The 12,156-nt window shown below is 41.3% G+C and overlaps 1 protein-coding gene across 11 annotated transcripts in view; it reads left to right on the top strand.

The window, feature by feature from the left end:
- Positions 1-12,156, top strand: part of MEGF6 (multiple EGF like domains 6) — a 255,960-nt gene that overhangs the window by 32,212 nt on the left and 211,592 nt on the right. Inside the window, exon 1 of one of the 11 annotated variants that reach the window (XM_073316370.1) lies at positions 7,054-7,119. The exons of the other annotated variants lie outside the window; for them this stretch is intronic. The gene's annotated coding sequence lies outside the window, so the exon portion shown is untranslated. Of the gene's footprint in view, positions 1-7,053; positions 7,120-12,156 lie in introns of those variants that run through there. 11 annotated transcript variants of the gene reach the window in all.

The raw sequence follows: 12,156 nt of genomic DNA, 5'->3' as shown, positions 1-12,156 counted from the left end.
GATTTAAAGTGCCCCAGTGGCAGAAGCTGCAGAAAGCTGTAATCCCAACTCTGAGTGGCGTTATCATTAAATGTAACATTAATTGCTGGTTATGTAAGTGAACATGCCAGTGATAGTTAGCTAATTTGCCTACAAATTCCTCTTGCTCAGCATTTCCTGGAGTGCTTCTCACCACTTCATCATAGGAGGAGGCCTTGGAAATGAAGCTTTTGACAAATGAAGCCTTTGAACTGTTCATATACAAAAATGTGTTTCACTACTGTGGTGCAGGAGCCCTGTGAGATTTGGCTGGAAATTTATGGACACTCAACTGTGTGTGCTTCCTGTTTTGTTTGCCCCTCCCTGCACTTATTAAATAAGAATGAGAGAGAGAGGTTCATTCATGAATTTACATAATCTGAGAGATGCTTCCCCTTATATCTTGAAAACGGTCAAATGATTTTTGGTTATATTTTAGGATTTTTCAAGCTTGGAATTCAGCTGGCTGAACTTGGGGCTCTCCCTACCCACTTTCTTTTCGGCTGATCTCCCCTTATAAAGGATTTTGGGACTTCTTAAACTGCTGGCGTTTAGTACTGTCAGGACCACAGTAGAAAGGGTTAATGTCACACTCCCAGAACAGGAAGTTAACTGTCCGCTATGAATGAGCTGGGGTTGTGATATCTCTGGTGGTTTAGAGTGAGGGACTTGGAGTCAGGGCTGCTGGGTTCTAGGCCCAGTTCTTCCACTGCCGTGCTTTGAGACTTTTGGTAAATCTCTCTTTGCCCCAGCTTAACCATATGTAAAATGGATATAAAGGTACCTACTTCACAAGTGTGTTGCAAGGTTCCTTTAATGTTTTTAAAGTGTATTAAAATCTCTTGATGGATTAGGCTATGGAGGTGCAAAATATTATTAGTATTTGCTTTTATTGTGGAACACGGTTGATTAAAATGGTATATTTGGATAGCTTGAAAAAAGAAAAATATTCTCTTGGATCTCACACTGATACAGCCAAGCACATACATAGAAATAAAAGTTACTAGTGAGGGAGTATCATGTATATTCTTCATGATTATATTATTAATTTCATGCTCAGTAACTGAATAAAATCATCAGCTCCTTTTTTAATTAGCACTGGGAGATGCATTTTCTACTAATGTCATTAAAATTTAGCTTTCATTAGAGGCGATAGACAGGAGAACTAACAAAGGGTGTGCATGCTTGGCTGTCCTGACATCAAAAGAACAAAAGCCAACAGGTTTCATATCCATTTTTAAAATGATTTTGATTGTAATTGACCTGGGGCATTGGAAAATGTCTCTTACAGCTAGTCCTCTTTTGTTCTCCAGAAGGGCTTGCAGACCCATTTTCTTGCACTTTGCTTCTTGAAGTGAGGATGAAAGAGTAAGATGTGTCTAGCAAGCCAATTTTTATTTTTCTGATTTAAAGGATGATAATATAGGAGGCTAAGTCCTTTGTGTCAAAGGAAACTCTGTGGGTCCTTCATAACCCAGTTGCAGCAGGCAGATAATACTCTCAGCTGAACTCAGAAAAGTGACTACTGTAATGAATTTCCTATAGAGGAAGTGAATAATTCTATACAGGAAGGGAGCAAGAGGAAGGGAAAGAGAACTGCCTAGAGAAACCTCTTAACTTGTCATCCCAACTGTACGTACTGAAAGTCAAAGGTGTAGGAATAATCTCTAACTGCATTGGACTGTTTGTAGAAGAATTGATTCAGGGGATAATAAGCAGAGTGCATAGAGGATGCCGGATTCTCATAAAGAATGAAGTATGTCTGGGCCTTCTGAGAACAAAGGTGTTGGGCTATTTAAATATTCATCATGTGCCTGTTGCTGATGTGACAGGAGAACAAATGCCATTTATTTTCTTATTATGCATAAGTCAGTAGACCCTGTTGTTTCCTTTTAAGTTTTGTTTGTTTGGGTATTTTTGCATATGAGCCCCGGGAGGAACAAAGCTGGAAGTTTTTGCTTTGTGCCTGCAATGTAGGTTGAAAAGCAGACTTCAAAGCCAATGATTTTCTCTTGCTTCCGTTCACGAGCCTTGAGATTTCAAAGTAGGGGCAAAGGTGATTCAGGTAACCAGTTAAAATAATACTTTTGGTGGGAAGGGGGTAAATGTGAAAAAATAGGAGCCTTGTGGCTGCAACACGCTCTACCTTACCATCCTGCTGTCTTGGTTAACTCTGCAATTCCACTCCTGCCTCTCTGCTTTGGCTATTTAAGTTCCTGGCTCCCTATAACTCCAGCAATGCCACTGCTGGCTGCCTCTGTGTTTGGCTAACCCTGAGCACTTAGAGTATCTTAGGATAATATTCCTGGTCACAGGCAGCTTGTGTATTTTATCTCCTTTTTAACAGGATCCAGGGTTAGCTCAGTTAGTCCTGGGTGTCTCTGCAGGTGGAGCCAAAACTGGCAGGAACTCAGGCTGAGCCCTGACTAAAGGAAAATGAGGCTGTTGCTACTCCAGAAAAATAAAAAAAGAGGGAGATGGCAAATTGTTACCAGAAATTGAGGTGAGGGATGAACTTTGATTTGTGGGTGACAAGAACAAGGACCTATATAATGCTATTAGAAAAGGAAGGCTTTCGGGAGGGTCATTGCTGGCCCAAACCCACTTCAGTAGAAATTCTGGCAGAACTGGAGAATCTAGAATGCAAAAAGGCTGGCTTGATAATGTGGAGCTGTTGTTTCATTTGTGGCAGAAGGGTTTCAGTTTCCGAAGTCAAAGGTTTTTTCACTGATCACATCTGGCGTGGGCTCACATGGAAATGTGCACTGGGTTTCCAAGTGCCTTTCTGGAACCTACATTCAAACCTTCTTTCTTTTTTTATCTTCAATTTCTTTTGAGCATAAAACTGTGTTTATACCCCTAACAAAGTGAAAATATAGATGTTCCATCTCCAATATGGCCATGGCATATTTCTATCTTGTGAGGCTTTATAGTGCTATTTAATGATCTGGCACGTGCTGCGGTCCGAATAGTACTTCAAGAGAGCTGTTCTTTAACCATGTCGGGAGACAGCTGTGTTGTAACCATGGCTGAATTAGACCAGGACTGTAGACTAGGTTTTTGGCCCCAGTTATAACATGGTTTGGTCCAGTCTGCGCTGTCTGGTCAAACTTTGTTAGAACCTGGTGCAGCAACAACAGAGTGCTTAAGCCTGGTGGCTAAAGTTGGCACACCACTGTCAACCACTATAGGAGAAAGCTGTTGTTTAACAGATCAGAGAGCTGTTTATCCTAAATGTTCTATCTACCCACCATTCAACACTGCTCCGTGGGGTGGCAAGTGACTTATATCCAGGCTTTCTGCTTCAATCAGCAATACATTGTTTGTTGTTCTTTCACATATCAAAATATTCTGTCCTGAGGGGGCCCTGTAGCATCTCCAGCTTTTTAGCTTGCATGGATGTAATTACTTTTCTGCCCAGTCCCCCAGTTCTCTAGTGGGAACTTTGTGGTTTTTTTGGGTTCTTGTCTAGACTTTTATGGATCCTTTAATCAAAAGGGGAGGGGTAAGGATGGAGATAGGAAATGAGTTGAATAAACTGTATTAATGAAGAACTACTTTGACAGAGAAGTGTACCCAGTAAGCTGTGAATTCTGCAAGATTTGCTGTGGAAACTACCTCATGTAACACTGAAGGCTCAGGGCCTGGTCCTCAGCTGGTGTCAATTGGTGTAGTTCTGTTGAAGTAATGGAGCTATGCCAAATTATTCTAGTTGAGTGTCTGTCCTCAGAGATGTAATGGATATTGTTCCTGCTCCATGCAGACACGTGGGCAAGGCCATCAATGGTGAAAATATAATTAGAACTGTAGGAGACTGTAAGGCAGACTCAAGCTAGCAAGAACATCTTTTTCTGTCTTCCAGTTTGAGTTAACATTTCTTCACTGCCATGTGCTCATTCCTCCAGGCGTTGGAATGCTCCTTTACAAATCTCTTCGCTTACTTATGCTCTTCTTCCTTTTGCGAGGCTAACCCTTCCATCTGTCTAAAAGCAGAAGCACACGATGCTCTGTGCGGGTAACTTTGCACTCTCTGTGTTCTTATGCTTGTGCCTGTCGCTCAGCCATGCCTGTAGCTTCTCTCTTTCACAGTCATGAGGTAGTATCTGATGTTCGATAAATAATATTATGGGAGACCAAGGACCCGGTACCTGCCTGGTTATTAACCCAACCCTGAAGAGTGTGCTTTTCCCAGGGCTGTATTACCTGCCTTGCAGGAGAGTGCTTTGCCTAGGCAACTGATACCCACACTCTGCCTCTTCCTTGTTTAGCAGGCTTACAGCTGGCTTGAAACACTGAGGGCTTATTCCAGCCTCCAAAAGGTGCTTGTCCAAGTATTTAGAGGTGTGAGAATGGCCTATGCAGTGCCATCAGGCTGGGAACTGCTTAATGACCAACAGAGTTCAGCGTCTCTGCTGGGAATGAATAATTGGGAAATGGATGGAAAGTTTCATTGAAACACCCTGTAAAATGTCACTTAAGGAAGAGCTCTAAAGAATTAATGCTCCGCAGAGATTTGAAAATTTCTTGAAGAATATTTGATTTCCCTGCTATGTCCCTCTCCCTGTGCCATTTGTAGTTGTCTGCTGGGCTTATAACATTCCCAGGAGTTGTCAGATCTCACCTTATAAATGTGTAGTGCTCAGTTCCCTTGTGGATTACCTGCTTTTTCTCCTCCCTTGTGCTCACAGTGGAAAATAAGTGATGATTAAAAAATCAGATTTTTTAAAATTTTGAATTGCTTTATTTTACTTAAATCCATTTTTCTTTTTTAAAATAAATCTACTTAAAATTGAAATTATGATAAGGTCTAAACTACTTATAATTAAACTACATTTAGATAAAATAAAAAGTAAATAAATAAAAATTAAGGTGTACACGTTTGCTGCAGAAGTTTTTTAAAAGTCAAACCTCTGAACTGGTGGAAGTCACTGGCTAAGCACCTGGAACCAGAGTGTGCGTTGAATTCCTTTTACCAGTTTTTGACACCACTAGCCTCTTCTGCAGGTGCAGAGAGAATATTTTTTTCATTTCAGTTTATTCTGCTAGTTCAGTTGAATGACTAGTTCAGTCAAGTTAAGAAACCACCAAGAGTTGAAAGGTAAGCTTATTTTCCTCTTCCAATCTATGAGTAACAACTAGGTGAGAGAGAATAAGATCTACTAGTTCTAAAGTCTGAAGAACATGGTCACCAGAAACGATCAGCTCAGTTTACTAACTACAGATAATATTTCCTTTGTTTAATACATCAGTTTTAAATGCAGAATGACTCAATAAACTTACTTTTTTCTTGTCTAGCACATTTTTAAAAAAATTTATTTAATTAATATACCAGTTTTACAATGTTGTTTTTATACATGTGAATTGAATGCCAATTTCTACCCAAATAGAGCTTGATACAAATCACAAGTAAACAATGACCATTGTATAATAAGTGCATTATTCATCATTTTCTAATATACTGAAATATGTAAACAATAATCTGAATAAATGTGCAAGCTATGTAATTGTTTAAATATGTATAGATATATTGTGTTCTTATGGTTAGTTAAGTACCAAATTTTGGGTAAAGGGCTATATTTATTTGCAAATGAACATATAGTTTTTTAATTGAGTCTCATTGGTTAGAAACTATCTTTAGGAAAATAACTAAAAAGTACAATTGCAAAACAAGATGAAAATTGATTATTTAAATCGAGCTTTCCTGCTTGATGGTTTAAATCATGATTAAAATGTGATTTAAATCACTTTGACTTAAGTCAACCCATGCTTCTTCGCTGCAGCTCTGTTACCATGTCATTCCTAACTGCATTTTCATCCACCTTTGTCCTGGGCCATTCATCCGCACAGCCCAGTTTAAAGAGGGAAAAGGTCAGAAGTCGTGACAGCCTTTTTCACTCATGGTCTGGTATCAGATTCCTATCCTTAATGATAACTGATAAGATTGACTTTTGAGCTAAAACTATTAGTATTAGATGACATCTGAGATGTCACATAAATTCCACATGGGTTGAATAGTGTAGTTAAGCTCCTTGCTGTGCAATACAAGGCCTGTGTGTCTGGGTAGCCTCATGATGTCTACTGTTGGCTCCAGGTTGCTGAAAAGTTGAGTCCCATCAAGTCTTTACAATTGGTAGCTCTTAACCTGAATGGAATGATTGGAGTTCAGTAACAGACACTGTGTCTGGGCACCCCTGCTAACTCCTTCCATTTCAGCTAATGAAACTGCAGGATGGAGAGGAGTTGAGGATGGTGAAAAGGAGGGGAAATGTGGAGGAACAGGAAGAAAGATTTAGTGGGAGATTCAGTACTTTGACTTTTTGATGGGTACAAGCCAGTCTCGTTAAACAGCACAAGACTTGCTGGCACTGACTCTTGCTTGTTTTCCAGGTTCTGAGGTACAGGCTTGATTGTGGCTGAAGAGGGAGAATAAAATGTTAACTCTGGTGTGGGGGGTGGTTATCAGAGACAAAGGTGGGTTGAAAGAGCACTTTGAGCATCTCCAAGGGGTGCATAGAAAGCAGCCAAATTCTGATTGCCTTATTAAGAGGGGAGCTTTTATTAGTCACAAATGGCCTATTAAAGACTCCAAAGTGAGTTACCCTATGCTGGACTACATGTCTCACTGCCAGCTCTGTTTAGCTTTAGCATATCATCTAGTGAGCAGTTAAACAGCACTCAGCAGGGCCTGCTCTGGCAGCCACGCTCAGCTGTTGGTTTCTATTCTGCAAATATGTCAAAACTCTGCTTGGTGCATAACCATGGGCTGCACAACCCGCAGAAAAAATCTTGTACCAGGTCTTCATGAGGGATTATTTTATGAGGTGTGTTGGTGTGATCCACAGCAAATATTTTCATATAACAACTTAATTTCCTTAAGAGGTTGACTTTCCTGTGTACATTGCCCCTTGGCTCCTGGAAGCTTATTGTTTTGTCAGTTCAGAGGGATAAATTGTATTTCTGTTCATAGAATCATAGAAGATTAGGGTTGGAAGAGACCTCAGGAGATCATCTAGTCCAACTCCAACTAAGTCATCCCAGCCAGGGCTTTGTCAAGCCTGATCTTAAAAACTTCTAAGGATGGAGATTCCACCACTTCCCTAGGTAACCCATTCCCATGCTTCACCACCCTTGTCATAAATATAAAGGGAAGGGTAAACCCCTTTGAAATCCCTCCTGGCCAGGGGAAAGCTCCTCTCACCTGTAAAGGGTTAAGAAGCTAAAGGTAACCTCGCTGGCACCTGACCAAAATGACCAATGAGGAGACAAGATACTTTCAAAAGCTGGGAGGAGGGAGAGAAACAAAGGGTCTGTGTGTCTGTCTATAGTCTGTCTTTGTCGGGGATAGACCAGGAGTGGAGTCTTAGAACTTTTAGTAAGTAATCTAGCTAGGTATGTGTTAGATTATGATTTCTTTAAATGGCTGAGAAAAGAATTGTGCTGAATAGAATAACTATTTCTGTCTGTGTCTCTTTTTTGTAACTTAAGGTTTTGCCTAGAGGGGTTCTCTATGTTTTTGAATCTAATTACCCTGTAAGATATCTACCATCCTGATTTTACAGGGGGGATTTCTTTATTTCTATTTACTTCTATTGTTATTAAAAGTCTTCTTGTAAGAAAACTGAATGCTTTTTCATTGTTCTCAGATCCAAGGGTTTGGGTCTGTGGTCACCTATGCAAATTGGTGAGGCTTTTTATCCAACATTTCCCAGGAAAGGGGGGGTGCAAGTGTTGGGAAGATTGTTCATTGTTCTTACGATCCAAGGGTCTGGGTCTGTAGTCACCTAGGCAAATTGGTGAGGCTTTTTACCAAACCTTGTCCAGGAAGTGGGGTGCAAGGTTTTGGGAAGTATTTTGGGGGGAAAGATGCGTCCAAACAGCTCTTCCCCAGTAACCAGTACTAGTTTGGTGGTGGTAGCGGCCAATCCAAGGACAACGGGTGGAATATTTTGTACCTTGGGGAAGTTTTGACCTAAGCTGGTAAAGATAAGCTTAGGAGGTTTTTCATGCAGGTCCCCACATCTGTACCCTAGAGTTCAGAGTGGGGGAGGAACCTTGACAACCCTCCTAGTGAAACAGTGTTTCCTAATATCCAATCTGGACCTCCCGCACTGCAACTTGAGACCATTGCTCCTTGTTGTCATCTGCTGCCACTGAGAACAGCCAAGCTCCACCCTCTTTGGAATCCCCCTTCATATAGTTGAAGGCTGCTTTCAAATCCCCCCGTCACTTGTCTCTTCTGTAGACTAAATAAGTCCAGTTCCCTCAGCCTTTCCTGGTAAGTCATGTGCCCCTGCCCCATAATCATTTTCGTTGCCCTCTGCTGGACTCTCTCCAGTTTGCCCACATCCTTTCTGTAGTGGGGAGCCCAAAACTGGACGCAGTACTCCAGATGTGGACTCACCAGTGCCGAATAGAGGGAAATAATCACTTCCCTTGATTTGCTGGCAATGCTCCTTCAAATGCAGCCCAATATGCCATTAACCTTTTTGGCAACAAGGGCACGCTGTTGACTCATATCCAGCTTCTCGTCAACTGTAATCCCCAGGTCCTTTTCTGCAGAACTGCTGCTTAGCCAGTCAGTCCCCAGCCTGTAGCGGTGGATGGGATTCTTCTGTCCTAAGTGCAGGACTCTGCACTTGTCCTTGTTGAACCTCATCAGATTTCTTTTAGCCCAATCCTCCCATTTGTGTAGGTCACTCTGGACCATATCCCTACCCTCCAGCGTATCTACCTCTCCCCCCAGCTTAGTGCCATCCTTGAACTTGCTGAGGGTGCAATCCATCCCATCATTCAGATCATTAATGAAGATGTTGAACAAAACCAGCCCCAGGACCGACCCCGGGGCACGCCGCTTGATACCGGCTGCCAACTAGACATCGAGCCGTTGATCACTACCCGTTGAGTCAGACGATCTAACCAACTTTCTGTCCACCTTATAGTCCATTCATCCAATCCATACTTTTTTAACTTTCTGGGAAGAATACCCTGAGGTGAGCCTTTTGCCTCGGATCAAGCATAATTTTGGTTAATGTTCTGATGTATCCTCTTTTGAAAAGCTATATTCTACTATGTCCCTGCAAGCCTCTACTCCTTGTCTTTTGAAACAGTTATAGGCTTGGCAGGGTTCCATTTAAATGAGTAGTTGTCTGTAAACTTCGATGTCACCTGACACACACAAATCAACAACAACAAAATCTATTGATAGTACCAGGCGAGCGCAGCCTTTGCTGCTCTGTGCGCCTGCAGGGATCTGTTATTTCACCCCTGCAGCCTCCCAGGGTGCTCTCTGCAGCCCTGTGCCCCTACTCACCAGCTGGAATTGTGAGGGCTGTCTCTGGGCAGGAGCTGCTCAGAAATGGGGTGGACTCCCCCAGGGCCTGCGGCTTGTCATCCTCCTTGCAGTGCTTTCTTTCTAGCTTCTGATCTCCTGAAGTAGGAAGTGCTGGGCTGGCTCCTATCATATAGGGAAGGGTTAAGTATTCGCTTAGGTTTTAAAGTTCATGCCTAAATATAAATAACATTGCCAAGGAATGAGCCAGAGAATAGTGATTTCCCCCTCCACCCCAGGGTAAGACATAACCCTGATAAAAGCAAGTGGCTTTATTTCTATATAAATTTATTTGTAATAAATTTGTTAGTCTCTAAGGTGCCACAAGTACTCCTTTTCTTTTTGCAGATACAGACTAACATGGCTGCTACTCTGAAACCTTTATTTCTACATGGTAGCTATTGTCCATTTCATAGTGGTATACCAAGTTTCATATTGGAACTGTTTAACAGTAAAGAGATGTATTGTGTAACAGTGGAATACCATATTTTGCATCTTCTGTCTGAAGATCTCTTTACAAACGTTAGTGAATTAAGACTTTCATGCCCTTTTTGCGCCTTATGTAATAGGATGTTGTTGTTATTTCCATTTTACAGTTGGGGAAAAGGAGGAACAGAGAGGTGAAGGTACTTGTCCAAGCCTCAGAGGAAGTCTGGGGCCTGGTCAGGAGTAGAACGCATATCCTGATTTCTAGTCTCACATTTCCACAAGTATTTCCAGTGTCGCCTAGGACCATGCGGTGGCCCTTGCTTGTACTGACTTGGAGGGAAGAAGATCACTTACTGAACTGTCAGTACCATTCCATGCAGTATCTAGAGGTTCCTTGCGGATGCACAGCCAAACACTGATCAAACCTGACTCTATCTAGCTTATGAGATCCCACAGGATCATAGAATGAAACCCAAAGAGCCTTAACATTCCACCGGCCCTGAAGGTTATTTCCTGCCTGCAGAGAGACTTCCATTGAATAATATTGACATGCTCTAAAAAAAGATGCCCTCTTTCTGTAGGGCTAGAGTACTAGTGATATTTTAAGGTTCTGGGACTTTACTAAAGATGCAGCATGGATTATATCTGTTATAGGAAGTCCCAAGGAAAATATCTATAGATACATTGTCAGTTTGTCTTTATACTTGGGGGTGGGGGAAGACCTGTACATTTGGAAGAAATATATATAAACTGACATTTGTAAGGGGAACCACCAGAACTTGATTTTTAGGAGTGGGTTTCTGAGCTTCTCCACAGGTAAAATATATGGGTTTGCAATGACACCCAAGGCTACATAGTCATAAAAAGTGACTTAAACATTAGCTAGGAAGATAGATGGATTTCTGAGGCAGCATTTCATCACAGTCTCATTAGTCTGGGTATAGGGGTATTTTAACTTCAATGCTACCTTTGTATTATTAAGCAGTCTTTTGGGGAGAGAATAAAAAATGGTCAAATACTTAAACTCTAAAACAAGAACTAGCACCCAGACTAAGTATTTCAGCTATAATGTCTCTAAGGTCTAAGGTGGAGGTTCAGATGTGGGTCAGAATGGGATTTAAATCAAGGTAAAGATACAGCTCAGCCTTGCCAGTCATGATCTACTCAGCTCCATGACAAGGGAGTGTTTGCTTCTCAGAGTAAACTGCCTGAGCCCTTTGAACCTGAAGCAGGTACAGAGGTGGGACAAATTGTGACATTTATAGTGCTGTGAAGGGTAACTAAATAATGACACCGTGTCCTTAAGCAAAATTGGAATTCTGCTGGGCTCAGTTGACCATTTGATGGTCATTTTAAAGAGAGTCTCCAGAGACACCAAGATATAGCTGAGTTAGTGCCTTTGAAAGAAAGGGGAACTGCAGTTATTATTACTGACTCCTGCGACATAGAGTTAAAGATGTGACACTCGGAGCACATCTCCAAGAAACCCAACCAGCATAACAAAACTAAATTATTTCTCTCCTGATCTTCTTTGCTGGGTTGAATTACCTGGTTGATCATCTCTCCCTCTTCCATAGATTCGGCCTTTAGTCATTGTGATGGAGAGGTCAGGCTGTCCTGATCTTTGTTGTGAGATTTTTGTGCTTTCACTTATTTTGAGATTGCACACCAAGCTCAATTTAAGGATGGACCCAGGTGTATGTCTTTCCTGTGTGACAAGAATGGGTGAACTGGAATCCACCATTTCCCTGTGATACTACTCCAGCAATCTAATAATCTACTCTCAGGAATTTTTTCTTACATATATTTCCTTTTATTCACTTATATAATAACCCTTTGAGTAGAGAACTGAACCCATAGGGAACTAAGTAGTAGGAGAAGAGAAAAATGCAAGCAGCTAACATATGAAGTTATTTCTTTGTGTTAGGTGGACTGAATGTGCGTGTGTAGATGGTGAAACAGGAGGAATTTACACTGTGGAGGAAAAGCATGATAAAGGACAATGTCAGTACCTAGCATACAGTGGGAATTTAGGAAGCCAATTGTGTTTCAGTAGGAAAATTGTAGTCAATATTTAATGCATGTAGCTATCAGTGGTAAACAGAGAATAGCAGGAAACTTAGTAATGGGGAAATTAGTTCTCCATATTATAGTGGATCATAATTGAATGCAGTTTGATAAAACACTACGATAAGAGAATTATAATCAAACATGACAAAGAGAATGTAATTTGAAGGATTGGCCACTAAAGATGTGTCCCTAATGTAGCCTCACTAAGCCATTACACCGAACTGGAATAATTTCCTCCAGTTTATGGTTGATACTTTTTTCCATATCAATGGAAATTGTCTGCTCAGAGCTCCCTTCCCTGTACCTTTCTG

The sequence above is a fragment of the Lepidochelys kempii genome, chromosome 18, assembly GCF_965140265.1.
Source record: "Lepidochelys kempii isolate rLepKem1 chromosome 18, rLepKem1.hap2, whole genome shotgun sequence".
NCBI lineage: Eukaryota > Metazoa > Chordata > Testudines > Cheloniidae > Lepidochelys > Lepidochelys kempii.
This window is presented reverse-complemented; position numbering and strand designations above follow the sequence as displayed.